At 37.5% G+C, this 21,441-nt stretch overlaps 2 protein-coding genes and 1 long non-coding RNA gene across 3 annotated transcripts in view; 2 read left to right on the top strand and 1 right to left on the bottom strand.

Annotated features, from left to right (window-relative positions):
* LOC307157378 (uncharacterized protein) overlaps positions 1-21,441 on the top strand; it is a 670,360-nt gene that overhangs the window by 260,754 nt on the left and 388,165 nt on the right. The gene's annotated exons all lie outside the window — the stretch shown is intronic.
* Positions 1-21,441, top strand: part of LOC307157382 (uncharacterized protein) — a 388,998-nt gene that overhangs the window by 344,214 nt on the left and 23,343 nt on the right. The window lies entirely within an intron of this gene.
* Positions 15,479-16,978, bottom strand: LOC307157804. Its single transcript, XR_013821079.1, has 4 exons — positions 16,899-16,978; positions 15,973-16,167; positions 15,797-15,876; positions 15,479-15,540 (listed from the first exon to the last, which is right to left on the bottom strand). It is a non-coding gene; the product is annotated as an uncharacterized lncRNA (long non-coding RNA).

Below are 21,441 nucleotides of genomic sequence, written 5' to 3'. Positions count from 1 at the left end.
ATACCCCCAGGTACCTCAGCCACCGTGTCCGGTCTCCCCGGAGGAGGGGAAGTGGTGGAGTAGAGCGCAGTCTTGTGGGTTCCCCCCGGCCCGCAAAGGGGGATAGGGGTATGTGGCAAACAGCACAAGGTCAAGGGCTGTGGGAGGACGGCACTAGACCGGTGGTGTTATTACTGATGAGCGACTCCTGCGCTACACACCGGTCTCGTATATCTCTCACAGAGGAGCGGAAGCATAAAGGTGGAGCAACGACAGTGAAGAGAGAGAGAGAGAGAAACAGACCTGAACTTTTGTTGTGTTTTGTTTCTGTTTTGTGTGGTCAGCAGTCGTCCACGAGGGGCTGCAGGCTTATACTTTCAGTTTTATATTTGTTAATTTATTTATTAAAAGTTGTTAAATATTCCCGCCACATCATCTTACCTCGTTACACTAATCTTTCCTCTATTTTTCTTTCTAATTAATTTGTCATTCATTCTAACAATTGTTTCATTCTCTCTTTCTTTTAAACTAATCTTTCTTTCTAATCTTTTTTCTTTCTTTTCTTTTTTCTTTAATTCTTTCTAACTAATCTTTCTTTTGTCATTACTAATCTTTCTTCTTTCTTTCTTTTTTCTAAATAATCTTTTTCTTACTTTTCTTTCTTTCTTTCCAACTAATCTTTCTGTCTATCTCTTTCTTTCTTTTTTTATAACTAAGTTGGCTTGAAAAAGATATATATCTATCTTCAAACTTTTTCTATCTATCTCCAAACAATTTATATCTATCTATTTATCTATCTATCTACAAACTATATATTTTTTTTCAAACTATTTATATCTATCTTCAAACGTTTCTATCTATCTATTTATTATTTCTAATACAACTATTTTTATATTATCTTCAAACTATATATATATAAACTATTTCTACCTATCTATCAACTATTTCTTTCTATCTATCGATCTATCTATTATTTCTAATACAACTATTTTTCTATCTATCTTCAAACTATAAACTATTTCTACCTATCTATCAACTAATTCTATCAATCTTTCTATCTATTTATTTATCTTCAAACTGTTTCCATCTATCTTCAATCTATTTATATTTATTTATCTATCTTCAAATGGCTTCTATCTATAAACTATTTCTTTGCTTGAGTGGATAAAAGTGAAACTGTTTCTGGGAAAACTTCAATTAATATGATTGTAAATTTTACATGTCTACTATTTACAACCAGCTATTGGTCATCATCTTGTTTTTTAGTAATACTTTTAGCAAGGAAATATGCTATTCAGGAACTTATTTGTAATTTATTTTTAGATTGAAAAAGGACCGTCATTGTTAGCCTCTTTATTTTTATGTGTTTATTTTATGCACTTTGTAGGCCTGACAGATGACAAAACATTCGATGTGATGATCAATCGGGACAGATGACAAAACATTCGATGTGATGATCAATCGGGAGAGCACAATCGATGTTACCGATGTAACGTTCCAACACCTACCACCTAGATCCTGTTCTCAGCTTACAATTGCTGACATCAAGACTATGCCACCTAATCAAAAGGTATGTATCATTTCAAAATGTTTACCATTATTATATATTCATCTCCTGTTTATTTTTGCTAACAATATATTCACATTTTGTGCAAATTTAGATTAGCATTATCTAAACTTCACTTTGAACTTGCATAATTAATATAATAATTAACTGTAATTGTATAAACTGAAATTATATTATATTGAAATTATCATATCCCACCAAATTCAATCCTTACTAAAGTTGTATATACAGTGAGGAAAATAAGTATTTGAACACCCTGCTATTTTGCAAGTTCTCCCACTTGGAAATCATGGAGGGGTCTGAAATTGTCATCGTAGGTGCATGTCCACTGTGAGAGACATAATCTAAAAAAAAAAATCCAGAAATCACAATGTATGATTTTTTTACTATTTATTTGTATGATACAGCTGCAAATAAGTATTTGAACACCTGAGAAAATCAATGTTAATATTTGGTACAGTAGCCTTTGTTTGCAATTACAGAGGTCAAACGTTTCCTGTAGTTTTTCACCAGGTTTGCACACACTGCAGGAGGGATTTTGGCCCACTCCTCCACACAGATCTTCTCTAGATCAGTCAGGTTTCTGGGCTGTCGCTGAGAAACACGGAGTTTGAGCTCCCTCCAAAGATTCTCTATTGGGTTTAGGTCTGGAGACTGGCTAGGCCACGCCAGAACCTTGATTTGCTTCTTACAGAGCCACTCCTTGGTTATCCTGGCTGTGTGCTTCGGGTCATTGTCATGTTGGAAGACCCAGCCTCGACCCATCTTCAATGCTCTAACTGAGGGAAGGAGGTTGTTCCCCAAAATCTCGCAATACATGGCCCCGGTCATCCTCTCCTTAATACAGTGCAGTCGCCCTGTCCCATGTGCAGAAAAACACCCCCAAAGCATGATGCTACCACCCCCATGCTTCACAGTAGGGATGATGTTCTTGGGATGGTACTCATCATTCTTCTTCCTCCAAACACGTTTAGTGGAATTATGACCAAAAAGTTCTATTTTGGTCTCATCTGACCACATGACTTTCTCCCATGACTCCTCTGGATCATCCAAATGGTCATTGGCAAACTTAAGACGGGCCTTGACATGTGCTGGTTTAAGCAGGGGAACCTTCCGTGCCATGCATGATTTCAAACCATGACGTCTTAGTGTATTACCAACAGTAACCTTGGAAACGGTGGTCCCAGCTCTTTTCAGGTCATTGACCAGCTCCTCCCGTGTAGTTCTGGGCTGATTTCTCACCTTTCTTAGGATCATTGAGACCCCACGAGGTGAGATCTTGCATGGAGCCCCAGTCCGAGGGAGATTGACAGTCATGTTTAGCTTCTTCCATTTTCTAATGATTGCTCCAACAGTGGACATTTTTTCACCAAGCTGCTTGGCAATTTCCCCGTAGCCCTTTCCACCCTTGTGGAGGTGTACAATTTTGTCTCTAGTGTCTTTGGACAGCTCTTTGGTCTTGGCCATGTTAGTAGTTGGATTCTTACTGATTGTATGGGGTGGACAGGTGTCTTTATGCAGCTAACGACCTCAAACAGGTGCATCTAATTTAGGATAATAAATGGAGTGCAGGTGGACATTTTAAAGGCAGACTAACAGGTCTTTGAGGGTCAGAATTCTAGCTGATAGACAGGTGTTCAAATACTTATTTGCAGCTGTATCATACAAATAAATAGTTAAAAAATCATATATTGTGATTTCTGGATTTTTTTTTTTAGATTATGTCTCTCACAGTGGACATGCACCTACGATGACAATTTCAGACCCCTCCATGATTTCCAAGTGGGAGAACTTGCAAAATAGCAGGGTGTTCAAATACTTATTTTCCCCACTGTATATTATACATTAGTGGTCTACTTGTCTTACCAACACTGTGAAATTAAATGGAAAACAAATGCATGGCACACAATGTATAAATACCTTTTTACTCAATATTTTTAATACAGTTCTATTGTGTCTTACAGATTTCAACACTGCCAGCAGCTGTTTACAGCATTCTACCAAGTAGCAGCACAGTTGACATTCGGGGAACAGACTTGGAGTGCAAGACCTGCTATGTTGCAGACTCCACCTCGTGTATTGAGTTAACTCTCTGGGACCGACACACTGATAATAAGATAACTGGTCTTACACTTTGTTACGAGCCCATTAAGTGAATTAAAATGGAACAACATAACATATAAAGACCACAGAGATTCAGTGACGGTGCATAAATAATTTATTTATAAATAATTTAAATGATAAATAATTTGTCATGGGCAAAGCATGGTGGTAAAAGAAAACAACAAAACAAACAGAAAGAAAACCCTGCACACACATGTCTACCGGAGAAATATCACTTGCCTGCCTCCCGTTCGAAAATCAAAGACAATGTTCTCCGTGAGTCTTCCGGGTTCTCTAACTGCTGCCCTAACTAAACCTAAACTAAATAACATGAAAACCCAACACCAGTTACCACCAGCTTTAAAATAAAATGATAAACTAAATCCAACAAACAGGAGTTCCTCGCCGGGAACGTGCTTACAAAGCACGTTCATAAAGTCGACACGAGGAGACCCCACAAAGGGGCATAACGAGCCAAGCACACGAGACACCTCGGAGCACGCTCCGTCTGCCACCAGAAGCGGATCGGAAGTGAGAGTGAGAGAGAGAGAGCGGATGTCAACCAAGGCATTTTTAAAGCAGTTGCCGCGCCCACAATCAGCAGTCGGCGAGACGTCACATGACCTATATAGGAAACAGAAACACAACCGCACAAAACAGCACAAATACTGTAACCATTTGCTTGTCAACGTAACACACTTTCACAAATCTGTCAACCAGAAAGCACAATGGAAACCTCACTCTAACCACAACATGGCAGACCACCATCACACCCATGAAGACACCAATTTCAGCTACAACTCCAAACAAAATGATCCCCCACACAATTTCACTGAATCATCTGTCCTCACCAATTGAAGGGGCTGAAATTCGTGCGTTAAAACTGTGCCCCAAATGTCAAACAATTTGACCTTTCTGCAAAAGCCCCTTTTCATCAATGCCAGTCCTGCAAGATTTTGCGGAGAGGATGCAGCTACATAACCAAGGTAAATGGCACTGTAAGTTTTATGATGGGCAATGAGGAGCTGTCATTGTCCATCACAAATTCTGTCCTTGGCCGATTCCTCAAGGGTGAGTGCAATCTTGATGTAATGGACAGTCAAGAAATTGAAGAATTTCTTCTTTCTGTTGGACCTTTAGCTGTTCAGTACACTCCTGAAAATGAAATAACCTGCATTCCCAAACTAACTGAGATTGGTCAGGAGGAGAAAGCCATTGAAGATGATGACGAACTGTTGGCTGCAGCTGATTTTCCTTTGAATGTTCCCCCAATATCGAAACAACAAAAATTGTCCAGCACCAGCTTCCACTGCCAACTTCCAACACCAACTTTTGTTGATTCTTCAACTTGAAGCACTCAAATGTGCTCTTTCTTGCAAGAAAATATCATCTATGAAAAAATTCAGTCAGGATTCAGGCCGCATCATAGCACAGAAACTGCGCTCGTTAAAATTACAAATGATTTACTTTTAGCTTCTGACCAAGGCTGTATCTCAATACTAGTTTTACTCAATCTTAGTGCTGCGTTCGACACTATAGATCATAAAATACTCTTAGATCGACTTCAAAACTACACTGGTGTTCAGGGACAGGAATTAAGCTGGTTTAGATCGTACTTATCAGACTGTTACCATTTTGTCTATTTAAATGGGGAAAAATCGAAGATAACGTCAGTAAATTATGGAGTGCCGCAAGGATCTGTGTTAGGCCCTCTGCTATTCTCAATATATATGCTGCCACTTGGTAATATTATAAGAAAATATGGAATTAGTTTCCACTGTTATGCTGATGACACTCAATTATATATTTCATCACGACCAGATGAAAACACTAAATTATCTAAATTGAGTGTGTTAAAGATATAAAATACCGGATGACGTTGTTAGGGGTTAACAGTTTAGGACCCAAGGACCAGATGTTTGAAAGAAGACCCAGAGTCAGAATTATAAAAAATTGAAGAAAAGTTTTACTGAAGATAGTTTGCAGTTTCATCAGCAGAAGTCAGCTTCAAGACTCACACAGGAGTTTGTAGGCCGCCCCGCTTACAGTTACAAAGATTACAGCAGTTATACCATTTCCAAGGTCTAAGCTACGTCACTGCTTACAGGTTGAATGATTCTCATTGGCTAAGAAATAGATAAACATAGTAATGTTCCACACATATACAGATATACTGAAGCATATCTCCATAGATTATGCAGCTGACACTCAGACCCTGAAGTTAGGCACGTCGTGACCTTCCAGGTCGGGGATTTGGGTTGTTGGGTGCCAGCATGTCCCGAACAACAACTCAGTCAATCTCCAACAACGCCAGTGGTTCCTTAACCTGTAACCAAGAAGACTAATACACACACCGACACATCTTTTCCAAGGTTGGATTTGGCTAGGCTCTAACTATAAACAGGAGTCTCGTCTCAAAACATCAAGATAACAAGTTCTTTCTCTCAGGATAGGACACTTTATTCTAAATGGAAAGTATAGGCTTTAAATGACAAATGGTCCCTTAAACTATAGACTTCAATGACCCCTATATGTTTTAACACGTTGAAGACCTTTCTAAAACACAAAACCAGTCCCTATTTCATTTCTAGGCAAGCATTGTTACTACATTCAAATATCAAATACTGACATTAAAGAATACATGAAAAGAACATTTTCAGTAATCACACTGGTAACGTCTCTGGAGATTTTACTTTGTTATAGAAGTTATTCAACTCATTTGATATTTAGAATAAAAAATATTGATTAATACCTTGATTATAATCACTCATTACATATACATTGAAGCAGCAGTGGATTCCAATCCACTCCCTTCAACGTGTAATTTTCTGCTATTAAATTCAGATAAAACGGAGGTTATTATTATTGGTCCAAAAAACTTCCCACAAAACAAGGATGTCCTGTTACTTTATCCACTACAGTAAAAGACCTGGGTGTTATTCTAGACCGCAACTTGTTTTTCAAAAATCATATTTCATATGTTACAAGAACAGCCTTTTTCCACCTTAGAAACATTGCTAAGCTACGTAACATGCTATCAGTTTCTGACGCAGAAAAGTTAGTTCATGCATTCATGACCTCGAGACTAGATTACTGTAATGCTTTATTAACTGGTTGTCCTGCATCCTCAATAAACAAGCTACAGTTAGTCCAAAATGCCGCCGCCAGAGTTCTTACTAGATCAAGGAAATATGGTCATATAACACCAATTCTATCATCTCTACACTGGTTACCTATTAAGTTCCGTATCAATTATAAAGTATTACTACTGACCTATAAAGCCCTAAATGGTTTAGCTCCTGGGTATTTAACGGAACTTCTATCGCCCTACAATCCATCGCGCTCTTTAAGATCACTAAATTCGAGGCTTCTAGTCATTCCTAGGATATATCAATCCACTAAAGGAGGGAGGGCGTTTTCACATTTAGCTCCTAAACTCTGGAATAGTCTTCCTGATATTGTTCGAGGCTCAGATTCGCTGTCCCAGTTTAAAACTAGATTAAAGACGCATCTCTTTAGCCAAGCATTCACATAATACTTATCTTTTATTCTACAGTTGAATCGGATCGAATGCATTAATATTATGAAAAGCAGCTATGCTAATTATTTCCCATCTGCTTTTCTGTTGTTATCTCGGGACACAAGTCCCGACGTAAATAGAGTTCGTCAGCTCCAGTTTGTATCCAGCCTCTCATGGAAACTTCAGATCCCCCAACACCCGTGAAGAGACTACTCGACGCCTGTGAAGAGACTAACTGTGAATTAACTAACTGTATTTTTCTATGTACATTTCTGAAATGCACTTTCTGTTAAGCTGCTTTGAAACAATATGTATTGTGAAAAGCGCTATACAAATAAATTAGAATTGAATTGAATTGAATACATGGTTAAACGTAGCCTACTTGCATGTCAAAATGCTTTTATGATGTGAAATTAATGTAAACAAAGTCAGTTATATCTTATGGGATTCAATAGACAGGACAAAAATTTGTGGGAATGCAGCTTATCGTATCTAAACTGAGAAGGAAAAATCCTTCAGCTCTTGAATGGAAAACGTTCAAACAGCTACATAAATACTGAAAGCACTCTTTGTTTATTGCTTGAAAAAATATTGTTCCTCTTTTTATTTACTAGCTTTTGTTTTGAAGCTATTTTAGTTCATGTAGTATTTTTACAATTCTTATTTTTTTAAATCTGTCATTATTGTTAAAATTACTTATAATTATATATCCAATTAAATAAAGATTTTATGTTTTATTAATAAGATTAAAAGTTTAGTTTACCCCAAAATTAAAATGACCCCAGGATTTACTCACCCTCAAGTTATTCTAGGTGTATGTGACATTCTTCTTTTCATCATCACATTATGATTCACTGCCATCATAATGCTTGGAAGAGCCAGGACATTTTTTAATATAACTCTGATTATTTTCATCTGAAAAAAGAATGTCATATACACCTAGGATGACTTGAGGCTGAGTATATTTTCATTTTTGGGTGAAGTAACCCTTTAATTAATAAGAAAAAAATATCTGATCATGAGGTGCATAAAGACTCCCATTCCTACAATACAATGGTTTATTGTCTTTGTTGAATAACACAAAAGATAAAGAGCTTAAAAAAATAAATCGCATATTATATTGCAGTAAGTTCTTTTTTCCAAAATCGTTCAGCCCTAGTCCCTGTAGAACATTACTCTTATCTGTTAACTCTGATATTTTCTTCTTTATTATCTTCATTTTTAATGTAGATTTAAATTATTTTTGCTTTATAACACATAATGTATATCATAGATATATATTTACTATGTTTTTATAGCATTCAGTTGGCGCGTTTGTTTGAAAGAATGCATTGGCCAGGATGTGGCATAGTGGTTTTGTCAAAAGAAAATTGGGAAAATTTATTTAAAATCTAAATAAGGGGAGAAAGATCAGTCTTAAATAAAATTAGATTAAACCATAGTTTTACCAGTAGATGTCAGTATATCCAAGTAAAAAGACTGTGCCATCTGTAGTTGCTTTTAGAAGTGTTTTCAGACATACAATTATTTATGTGGCTTGATGCATTGCTTATTATGCTTTTTTTGTGCACTCCCATTATGTTCTTTTTAATAGAGTTTACTTAGAAGTATAATTACCATGTAGATTAATGAGTGTCTTTGTTACATTTGTTTAACATTAATTTTCTTCTGTTTGGGTATTATGACCAGCTGATGTGTCATATCTAAATAGTAGCCAGTTATAATTCAGTTCAGTTGTAGTTTTAGCATTACATTTTTTACAATAAAATAAACTTAATACTTCTATATTTGTTTCATTTTTGCATATATAACCCTCTGGGGTCTAAGGTGTTTTTGGGGTCCTTGAGATGTTCTGACATGCCCTGACATTTGTGCTTTTTTCAGTTGCTTATAAACATATTAATGGCAAAAAAAAAATTACACACTATTTAGCACAAACAGGGCTACCAACATATGTGAGCAACAAGAATGTACATGTCTGCATTTTTGAGAGAATAATGTTTATGCATGGTTATTGAAAAAACTAAAAACTAAAGTTTCTGAAATAAGACCACAAAACACATACTAAATATGTGCCAATAAGACTTTTGTCTAATGGATGTCATCGCCTAGTGTTTTTTCTTCAAAATGATGTGAAAATCACCCTGCCTAATCATTCACATAACACAATACATTGATTTGAATTTTGCAAAGCACTTTCTGTTTGGAAAGGCAATATGTGGAGTGGGCGTCAATGATCATGCATATTTAGTGGTTCACACCTGGAGACAATGGGGCCCACATACTTAATGAGCCATTCATTCAGGTGAGTCACTGAGCCACAAGAATGCAAGAGCAACAGTTGGAAGCATCTCAATTCTTTTTTATTTTTCAACATATTGTGCTTGCAAATTGGCCTATAATATCCAAGGAAAACATGTCTAGTAATTGTGCAGTTAATTCTCATTCTGTATTTTCAGTTTTGGAATATTTATCCTCTCCCCAAATTTGTCACTAATAAAACACAATACAAATTATTTAAAGAAAAGGCTTATATTTACCTTTTAATAGTTTGTTTACATCTACCTTGTAAATATATATTTTTTTTTTATTAAAAAGGTTACAATTACAACAACAATTCAAGTGTAATCTTTCTTTGTAAAAACTAAAGTATACATTTTATCATACATATTTCAAAGTTAAAGGAGAACTCCGGTAAATTTTAACATTGAGCTCATTTTTTTGTAAATTTGGAGTGCTGTCAGTACAGAGAACAACGACAAAAATCGGTGTTGCCTACACTGTGTTATCCTATTTTTAAAATTTGCACCCTGTTGACTTCAATGGGGCAAGTTTTAAACCTGCTTTTAGCCTCTTAACATCCTTGATGTGTCATTACAAGTGCCCAGCCATGTGAGTGATTCCTTTAGAGTGAACACGGGTGAATCTGACTGCAGTAGATGTGCAAGATATTACTAAAAGTGATGTTAATTCAGTCAGTGCACATACCTGTATTTTCTTCCTGTTTTCGGTCGAAGTCCACAGTAGTCAATTGTCGAGTTCACGCGCATAGGTTATCACGCGAGTGAACTCGACAATCGACTACTTCGGACTTCGCCCGAAAACAGGAAGAAAATACAGGTATTTGTGCTGGCTGAATTAACATCATTTCTATTCATATCTTGCACATCTACTGAGAAAAATTAAATTTCAGCGTCAATCCAGACGATCGTCTTTACACTGTTGTGTGCCGATGTGTGGAAATTCGTCGAAATACAATGGAATGATTAGTTTTCATCGCTTCCCTGTGGATCTTGAGGTGAGATCAAAGTGGCTAGTCAAGATCCGCAGGGATTGCTTCACTCCATCTGAATGCACTCGTGTCTGCAGTTGTCATTTCCTTTTTGAGGATTTTGTAACGACGACTGGGGGGGAGAAACGACTGAAGAAAGGCAGTGTCCCTTGTTTGTTTGCCTGGAATGAGTTCAGCGTACCGGCACCTCGGCTTAATGTCTGGCAACGTCGGCCAAGGCCTCCTTCCCCTGACCTACCGATGGAGTCTGACAACGAGGTGGTCACAGAAAAGGAAGTAGTACATCGTGATCACGCCTACTGTGTCACCCCCACTACTGCACTTGTCACACATCAGCTGGCAGATGAAAATGAAGCCCTGAGGAGGAAGGTAGAGGAGCTCCAACAACAAGTCCAATCACTGCAACTACTGTCTCGGTTTGGACTCCAACACCTCCAAGGATCCGATGAGGATATTCGTTTTTACACAAGGTTGGTCCATGCAATTATGCAATTGTATGTAGTAGCCTAACTCTATGTGTGTCTCTAGGTTGCAGTGGGGGTTATAGTACTGAAAATCTATACTCAAGTTCAAGTACAATTACTCCCTTAAAAATGTACTCGAGTAAAAGTAAAATTTCCTTTTTGAGAAACTTACTTAAGTAAAATTTGAAAAAGTATGTTGTTCCATTTTTACAAATATTTTTATGATGTGCTGGAAAGTGTAAAATAGTTACGGTTTAAAACAGCAGGAATATGAGAGTACACGTTCCTTGAAAAACTACTTTTTTACTCATGTGCGTTACAAGTAGACTGAAAAAATGATTAATTGAATTTACAAAAAAAATGTATGGTAAGTGGTTGCACACAATTGATTTTAGCTACATTTAAACAAATGTATTAAGTTGAACTTATTTAATTTTAGTTCAACTTAATGCATTTGTTTAAATGTAGCTTAAATCAATTGTGGGCAACCACTTACCATACATTTTTTTAGTAAATTCAATTAATCATTTTTTTCAGTGTAGTTCCGTTACTACCCACCCTTGCTGGGTTGTGAAGGCTGTCTCCAGGGGCGCAAATTGCTCCTAGTCCCCCTTGTTTAAAGCAACGCTAGCCCAAGCCTCACATACAGCTCCATACACGTAGCATAGTTCTGTCAACAAAAGCCAGAAGTCAATAACATGTCAGTCATCCTGTTGTATTATTATGAACATAAAGTTCTAAAGTGATTATAATTTCATTGCAGATTTACATCATACAAGCATTTCCAGGCCTTTTGGCAATTGGTGGAGCCTGCTGCAACAACTAAAATGGTACGGATCACCAGTGTCCATGATGCCTCCAAAGAACCTAGCCTTCTGAGACCATCAGTAAGTTATGTTGTTAGTCTTAAAGGTGCTATAAGCGATCTCACACGTTTTTTAGGCCAAAACATTTTTTTCACATACCGCAAACATTTCCTCACTATCCGCTAGCTGCCTGTCCCCTGAACACACTGTAAAAAAACACAGTCTCTGCAGACAGCCCAGGCTCCACAAACTGCGGCAAAAACAAACTGAGCAACAAACAGAGCGATCCCGAAGCAGAAAACATAACAAACTGTTCCAGCCAATAACCGACAAGAATAATGTGGGGGTGTGGTTCGGAGGGTTAGTGCGCGGATGAGGAGGAGGGAGGGTCTAGCTAGCCTCCGTTTTGTTTGATAATATTTCAAACATCAACAAGAGGTTACGCCAACCGAGATCGCTTATAGTACCTTTAATATTTGTTACAGTTTACTTGACATATCTAGACTGTCAAAGGCTCCAGTATTAATCAAGGGTGTTTTCATCTGATTTGTTAGGGCAACATACAGTAATACTACAGTACAAGTTATTTCTAGTGTGTTATGTGTTTTTTGTTTTTTAACAGAAACTAGCACCGATAGATGAGTTACTGCTTTTCTTGATGAACCTTTCTGTGGGCTTGCCTTTGAGGAACCTAGCCAAACGCTTCGACATCCATACCACCACAGAAAGCAGAATAATTACATCGTGGACACACTTCCTCTATTATCTACTGGGTTCCATCTGCCTGTGGATACCACCAGAGGAAGTAAAGGCTCATCTACCACCTGAGTTTGCTTTGTTCCCAGACACACAAGTGGTGCTTGACTGCACAGAAATCTTTTGCCAAACTCCCTCTTCTCTTCTTTTGCACAGCGAAGTCTACTCCCAATACAAGTCACACACCACTTTCAAGGCCATGATTGGCATTGCACCTCATGGTCCCATCACCTTTGTGTCATCTTTGTATGCAGGTTCCATGAGTGACCGGGAAATTTTTAAGCAGTCAGGAATAGCAAAACTCCTCACACCAGAAATGGCCATTATGGTTGACAAAGGCTTTCTTGTGGACAATCTCTTTCCTGGAAAGGTTTACCGACCTGCTTTCCTTGCAAGAAACAAACAGATGGCCAAAGAGGATGTCCAGCAGACACAGTCTATTGCCCGTGTGAGAGTGCATGTTGAGAGGTGCATCAGGCGAGTAAAAGAGAACAAACTGTTTGATAAAGAAATACCTCTGTCAGTTTGTGGGAGCATTGACCAGTTGTTCACCGTCGCTTGTCTCTTGGTGAATTACCAGAATGGACCACTGGTTAAGGCATGGGCAACACAGAAATGAATGGTCTAGAATTTTTATGAATCAGTTTACAATCAGTTTCAATTTCTTTGTTCAAGTTTTATTGTTCATTTTTACTAATCTATACAAAACTTGAACTGCTACTGTATATGTTGTATGTTTACAAACATCCACAAATGTAGTGATGTTATTAATTGTTCATTTTTAAAAATCTATACATATCTTTTTATATGCACTCACACTCTCTCTCTCTCACTCACACACACTTGCTCATTTGTTATTGCTGTTCAGTTCATTCCATTTTGATGGTCATGTATTTTTACCCAATATGTAATATATGTAATATAATTGTTCATTTCTGTTCTGTTACAGTTAGTAATAGATGATTGGAATAAATTATAACATCTTAAGACTCCAACATTTCTCATCGTAACATTTTGTTCAGGTTTGATTCTAATCATAATGTAACATTATTGAGAGACGTTTTTTTTTTTTTCAGTACAAAAAATGCTAAACTTTAACAATTTCTTTATTTTTGTTATAATTGTGATTTCATAAATATTTAGATACGACTCAAACTGAATCCAACTTGTGAAAAGATATCTTTCAGGCAGTCAAATAGCAAATAGCATAATGGAGCCCTATAGCTGTAACATCTCGGGGTAGATGAAGAAGGCGAACTCGAAGTACAAAAATAACCACGGTTTAATATTCCAACAGGCAAACAATCCAACAACCGAAACAGTGTGTATGAACACAAACAATAACCGGCCAGTGAACAGAGAAACAGGGGGAGCTTAAATACACAGAGATAATGACAAAGACAACAGGTGACGGTGATGATGATGAGTGAAACACAGGTGAAGGCGGTTATAACAACGATGATGATGATGATGAACAGGTGATGGTGATGATGACGGAGGATACTGGGAAGTATAGTGCTGAGAATACAGACGGTGAATGTGACAATAGCCATTCGTTTTGTTTTTAAACTGCATTTTCCAAAAAACCATTTAAAATTATCCATGTTATCCCCATGAAAGAAAGTTAGAAATCTGGATCTTTTATAAAGTGAATTTTACATAAAGTACTGTTTTTTTGTAAAAAGCCTATTTAAATAAATATATTTTAATTTATTCATAGAAATTTAAAAGATATCATAAATCCTCCAAAAACTACACAAATGTTGAGTAAAAACATTAACAAACAGAGTAAAATTACATTTGTAAAAATTTTTTTTTATTATCCTGTTACAAAATTAAATGTTATTGTCTGGGGTATCTGGAGATCCCAAACATCACAAGTGACAACATAAAGGGTTAAACTGATAGGTTGTTTGTTTACAAACATTCACAAATGCAGAGATGTTATTGTTCATTTTTACAAATCTATACAAAACTGATTTATTTTTACAAATTTATAAAACCTGAACTGATTAAATTTAATAGATTTACATACAAAACTAGAACTGATTTACTGTAAATTATTCTAAGAGTAACAGTAAATAGTAACAGTATCTATTTCAAACACACAGCCATGTAAAAATAAAAAAAGAAGTGATCCCCCTTCTCCCTAATGATTTGTGCAATCTCTGCATCTTTGTAGATTCTTTGGATGACCATGTCATCCTCTGCAAACACCACAAAATCACACCACTCCATTCCACTTATTAGAAGCTGGCCTTGGACCTGCCAGTAGTAGCTGTGCTGCCGTTTTAATTGCATTGTGTTGTCATGCAACTTCAAGTACTTGCAATCAACATAGCTCTTGCAATTTGGGCATTTACAGTAATCTCAACCAAACCATAGGGAGGGTTTTCGGTTGGGTCAAATACAACCCCGTCAGGAGAAGACCCTAACCAGGGGGCATCGGGGTGAATGATAAACCCACAGGGCCAATAGTTTGTGTTCTTGACCCTGCAGTACTCCTCAATGGCAACAGGTTCAAGTACCAGGCCCCTCTTCATGGCAGCAGTTTGAACAGTGCCCTTCAAAATCCTCTGAGCGAGCTGCTGTGCTGTACTCTCACCTCGAACATGGCACAGTTCTCTAAAGTGTGAGGACGTTAGCCGTGGTTTACGAACCTGATGCCACTCTGCAGACAAGCTCTGGTCCCGTGTGGAAGCCTCCACCTGTCTGGCCATTTCAATATTTGTCTGCAGGGAGACCAGATGAAGTTGTTGTTGTTCACTGCAAACAACCTGACAGGTTGTAGGCTCCAACCTGTAATCAGCCAACGGCAGAAGTGGAGGTGGAGGTGCATCTGAGTGCAACTGGATGGTCCTGGTGGGTGCTACTGGGTGCTGAGAGGCGATGGCACTTCCCCTAGTGCTGACTGGACTAATGGAACATCAGAACTAATGGCCATGGTGGTGATGAGTGGCGCCAAGGTCGCAGGGAAATAACTATACACCTCAGCCACTTTGAGCATGTCCACATCTGGCAGTTCTCCCCTCAGTGCTTTGTAAAGTGTGCTCCTGTGTACATAATTAGTTAGTTAGTATACTTTATTGTCCTTTTTCAGGAAATTTGTCTTGGATACACAACATATACATACAACATATGCACACACAAACCAATAAAGAGCTAAAAGTGCTAACAGCATCAACACTCCCTCTTCCCACCATATAGGCAAATTGAAATGGAACATGATATGTGTTTCAAATGTTATTTTATTTTCATATTTTAATCATGTTTTATCTAAATTATAGAAATAAGACAAAACATTATTACCTTACACCATTTCCAACCGTCTTTTGCTTGGGTTTGGCTGACAACACGACCATGTCTCTGACCCGGCCTGGCTTCACACCCTGTTGATAGTAATGGTCTTTAATGAAAGCAAGCTTTGCACGTGTACCAATTCAGCTGACTGACTACACTATGAAACAGTGTGGTCTCAGACTTACCATAGACCTTGGCTTGTGCCAGCGTTGCTCTGTTTCAGTGCAACTAAGGACAGGGGGTACAGCACTGATCTGAAGCTGTGAGTAGTGTGCTGTCTGATAGAGCAGTGCAACATTGTGATTGCACAGTGCCTTACCAGCCACACATGAACACACAGCCTCACACAGTTGCACCGGGAATGAGTGCTCAAGTGTAATCTTTAAAAAAAAAAAGAGAGACAATTTTACAAACTAATCATATTACAGATAACCATTACCATCTTAAATATAGTACAGGCACAGGAAATGGAAAAAAAATCAACATTTCAGATTGTTAGTCGTGGTAGGCTTAACCATATCATATTAGTCATATTAGTTAACAAATGTATTATAGTAATAGTATTACATATGTGAGATGTTAGTAGGCTATTACAAGTCAAAAACGTTACATGAATACTGAACATACAGATAACTTAAACTTCAACTAACTTACAACTTAACTTACAACTTAACATACAAACTTAACTTAAACTTAACTTATAATACATAACAGCCGTCACAACCAGTTCCTGGAGTTTTCATGGGGGCTAGGTTAGATATTTGAGTGCTACTTTCTGCCGATGTTACTGATAACAGAACCTATCCTAGCGACACAAAATCCCCAGGACATGGTTGGAGCAGAACTGGCTGGAACAACTGAACTATCTTTGATCCTACTCTGAGGTCGTGAGGTTTCTCATTCTTCCACAGTGACCTATGGCAGGTAGCGCGGACACTCACTCTCCCTGTCTCTGGCTCTTTGTTTGACACTGAGTTAAGAATAATGTCATGTTATGATCAAAACACTTAAAACAAGATAATATTCGTCAGGCTCATTCAATGTTTAACGTTACCGGTTAGCAAGATAGCTCATAGGCTAGACTAATACAAAGCATAGTAAATTAACTTACCTTCGTAATTGTCAATGTAGCTGGAAATATACATTTTAAACCCCTTCTCCCGCTTGCTCTTTGGGGCTGATGTTGAGGATTGTATAATCCTATGTACATCGTTTACGGTTATCCTTGGCAGGTCCTGCAAGCATCGTGTGTAAAATTCCATCTTCCTCGTTGACTAAAGTTGACATTAACGTTCTCGCTCTGACAAGCAGCTGCTCGCTGTCAGACTCGCTCTGACAGGAGTAACCGGAAGTCGTGCGGCCTACCGTGACAACCCGGAAATATCGAACGTTCTATTTATGCAACAAGCCTATTGCCTCAGAATTTGCGTTTGAATAGAGCGCGCTCTCCGTGGGCGGGGTCACATTAAAAGTAATTCGATGAGATGAGAACGACCGACATCTCGCTCTTTTCTTACAGATTACATGAACTGAGAATATTTGTTTTTTATATAAATTACTTCATTTAAAAGAAGAGAATTCAAGCTTCATGCCTGTGTGTCTGTATGCCTGTTTGACTGAGTATTCGCTGAGTTATGGTTCATTTTCGGACGCGTTTCAGAATGGACTACACGGACAGAGAGAAGGCAGAACTCGCTTCGTGTTTATTTTTCTTTATTTGGCAAAAAGCACAACACTTTGTTTTTATTGTGAGTATACACAAAAATAATACACACTTAACAGGATCGATTGATGTATGAAACTGGTTTGTAACATCAAAGTCAACAGAGTATTTGGACTCTCGTTTGAACTGATAAAAAAAAAAACGAGCAAATCACGCCGGCGTGATTGTCGACCTCAGAGGGATAAACATTGTATCTCCAAAATAACAAATAAAAGTTATTATAAATGCAAAATCTTCATCCTTAAAATATCTTTGTTTTATGTGAACTAACACTAATTATTATTTTTATTTAATATATTGTTTTATTATATTTTTACATTCTTTTTTTACTGTATTGCTTGTGCAGTAATGCAGTAATGTATAATTTATTTTGTCTATCTTTTTTTGTGTGTGTACAGATGCCTCGCACAAAGCAATCCCGACGCTCCCTGGCAGCGAAGAAGAGGATGGCGGACCGGATGGCTGCTGATCCTGAAGAGGCTCTGCCACCTCTTAAAAAATGGGCAGAAGTAACTGAACGTTGTGTATATCACAACGGGGACATAAAGTCTGGAAAAAACTCTGGAAAAAAACAAAATTGAACAAAACAAGACTTCCTTCTCTGAAATTCAACCTGATTCTCCCTCTACATCTATACCTGCCACAAAAAATACTAATATGACCATGAAAGCTGTTTCTGATTTGTGTCAGTAAATCTTACATCAGAGGCTCTTTCCATCAGGCAGCTAAATGTTTTGGCAACAATAGCGGCAGGCAATGTGCTTCAAACAGTTTAACTGCAATCTTGATATGTAAGGTGAAAAATGTGTTGTTGTTTTGCAATAAACTATTCTTCTGTGTCATTTACTGGGTTGTTTGGAATTGATCAATATGATGCTGGTCTGCAAGGTGTTGCCATGTCCCTTGATGATGCATTTATTTATTTATTTATGAACATTTATTAGAGGATCAACCCCATGAGATGAAACATCTCGTTTTCATGGGGGTCCTCAGGATCATGTCCAAACAACATAGAACAGCAGAACAACAGCATTAAATCAAGCATTCCAGAGGTTTGATGCGTGTTTGGTAAACATAAGGCAAACCATATGTGCAGCTGTCAGACAAGGTTCGTGGTATTTCATTCATTTCAGGAGACTTGGTGTGTCCTTGAAAGCATATAATCGTCCTTTTGAGGTAACTGGGGTGCAGGCAAAATATAAAATATTTTATAAACCAAGGAGTGGATCACATGTACTGACATCATCAGCTGTGCCTATGGTGTTTTCGCATCCAACGGAGGTATGTGAACAACGTCTTTGTATGTGTCCTTTCTATTTGTAAAGCTGGCATTACATGAAATGAGCAATACAATGTATTTTTGATGTAAGTTAGTAAAACCAATTTTTTGGGGGGGTTACTTTCATTTCTATAACTACTACTTTTTTATATGGGCACCATATATTTGGTAAGAATGGTTTTACGTGAGAGAGATATGTATGTTGATATATCGAAATCGTTTTCCATTGCGATTTCCTGTACGTCTAAATATGTTTAGATCTTCACAGTGAAAAGTAACACTTCCGAAATCTCTGTGTAAACAATGAGTGACGTACGAGAGATCATTTCCGGCGCTTGCGCAGACCGAAGTTAAAAACGATATAAATACTGTTCATTTTCTCACACAAACCGCTTGTTTCATGTCTTAGGCCATAAATGTGTACTTACAATGGGGAATTGTTTAATTTGGACTTCTCTGTGCATGCTCTTTGAGATAGTGACCATAGACCTGCATTATATGACTGACAGACAAGAACGGTTTGACCTAAAAATATCAAAATTGAAACTACTGCGGAAAAAAAGACTACATCTTGGATGCCCTTGAGGTAAGCTAAAACATACCAAAATTTAATTTCAAAGTGAACTATCCCTTTAATGGTTTAACAGCTTTATGAGGTGACTGCAGTATTTAGTAATTAAATGTGTTAAATAAATCATAAGGAAAATAAAATAATGAAAATGGAAAGCAGTGCGTTAGATCAGTCGTTCTCAACCAGGGGGCCTAAAAACAAGCATTAAAATAAGCACAGAATAAAAGACAACCATTACAATCATGATATTTCTTATTTTAATTCACCATCACAATGTTTTTTCCCTTTGAATAAGAGGCTTACCATACAATTCATATGGTAACATTATACATTTGATGTAGTTATTATTTTACATCATCTATATTATCTACATTAAAATTAATCAAATAATTTCAGGATTTTTATTTTTTTTAATCCTTATGCTTAATCCTTGTCCAGTAAATCATGAACAAATGGAAAAGGCATGGGCCGTTAGATGAACATGATTGGAAAACATGTCAAGATGAGGATGATTTGTTTTGCTTAAAGAGAATATATTTTATAATTCTTTTAGAGGTAGTGTCTTTTGTGATTTAGATTTTATTACTGTATTTTTAGGGATGCACTGATATCAATAAACAGCCAACACTGATAAGCAGATTAACCGATATCAGTGAATTGCCAATAAATGCAATACTTTTTAAATAAATAAAACATAAATGAAAATTTTAAATAAGGCAAAATACAAATGCTTTAGTTTGATTATTTTATTTAGGCTATAGTTATTATAAGATCGTAGTAATAACATATAGCCTAGTCAATAATAACAATAATAATATAATAATTGTATCATTATTATTTAATCTGCCAGTGAGCGTTATGTGTTAGTACGTTTCAAAGTTACTCTCACAAAAAATAAAATAAATAAATAAATAAAACATTTTTGATGAGGAACCATTGACAGTTTCCTCCGCTTCCACGTACACGTACTTCGTAGACGGTCCCTACCGGGCCTAAGCACATGCGAGTCACTTCCAGAGCATTTCTGTGTTGAAAACATTGAGCAGGATTAAAAACAAATAAACTGTCATCTGTGTTCAGTTCTACGTCCTAATACCTTGCAGGTAAACCAAATTTTATACATTATACTCACCCAATCAGGATCTATTGAAGTTTTTAGCAGATGAATATCTGTCTAATGTCAAACCAACTTTAGATCGGTAGGTAAATCCAATGTAAGCTCACGGCGTGTCTTCCAAACTCGACAAAAAGCAGAAACTTATGAAGTGTTTGAGGTACTGAGCGCGTTCGCGTTCCTTAACAAGGAGATTTGCATGTCATTAGGTGTGTTCGACATCGGCTGCGGCTGGATGTAACTGATCGGCGAGAGTAGCATCGTACAGGCGAGGAGGAGCTGTAAACGGAGACGTGAAGTCGGACACTTTCTGGTTCCCGTAGTGACCGCTCACGTGGTGTTTGCATACTTTACCTCAGCTGAAGTGAAATAAATGCAATATTTGCCAAATAATACACAGATGTTTCAGAGACATTTTCATTCAATACTTTATGTACTGCTTCATACAGCGTCTGTTTGAACAAGAATAAAGTTCAACATTTAACTACTCTCAATGAAGTGGCGTTTTTTTAATCAGTTTTAATTTGATAAACATGACACAATATACCATCGAAACTACATGAAAGAGTGTTTACTGTTACACAAAACTGATTTGTGAGCTAAAGGTGTTTGAATAAACACGAAACACACGTGATCGTTGTCATGCGGTGAATCCGGCCAATCGTGGAACAGCTGTGTCGCCATCAGAGCTCCAGCAGCCGCTCTTGAGAAGCTGTGCTGGCTGAGTTCTCCGGCTACTCTCGAATCACTCTCGCGGTACTTTGATGGCATACGTCAGTCACGTGCCGTCGGCGCTGTATCAAGTCGGACAAAATTTCTAACCGGCATGCACTGCTTCAAGTCAGCCACCGATCGGTCTGCGCAGAGCTGCATGAAGTCGAGCAAGCCTAATCTCTTTTGCGCGTGTGGGCGTGGTCAAATTAAAACTAATGAGCAAGGGTTTGAGAAACTGGACATCTTGTTGGTT

This window comes from Squalius cephalus (genome assembly GCF_949319135.1).
Source record: "Squalius cephalus genome assembly, chromosome: 4".
Lineage (NCBI taxonomy): Eukaryota > Metazoa > Chordata > Actinopteri > Cypriniformes > Leuciscidae > Squalius > Squalius cephalus.
Note: the sequence above shows the minus strand (reverse complement) of the source record. Positions and strands in the feature narration are given on the sequence as shown.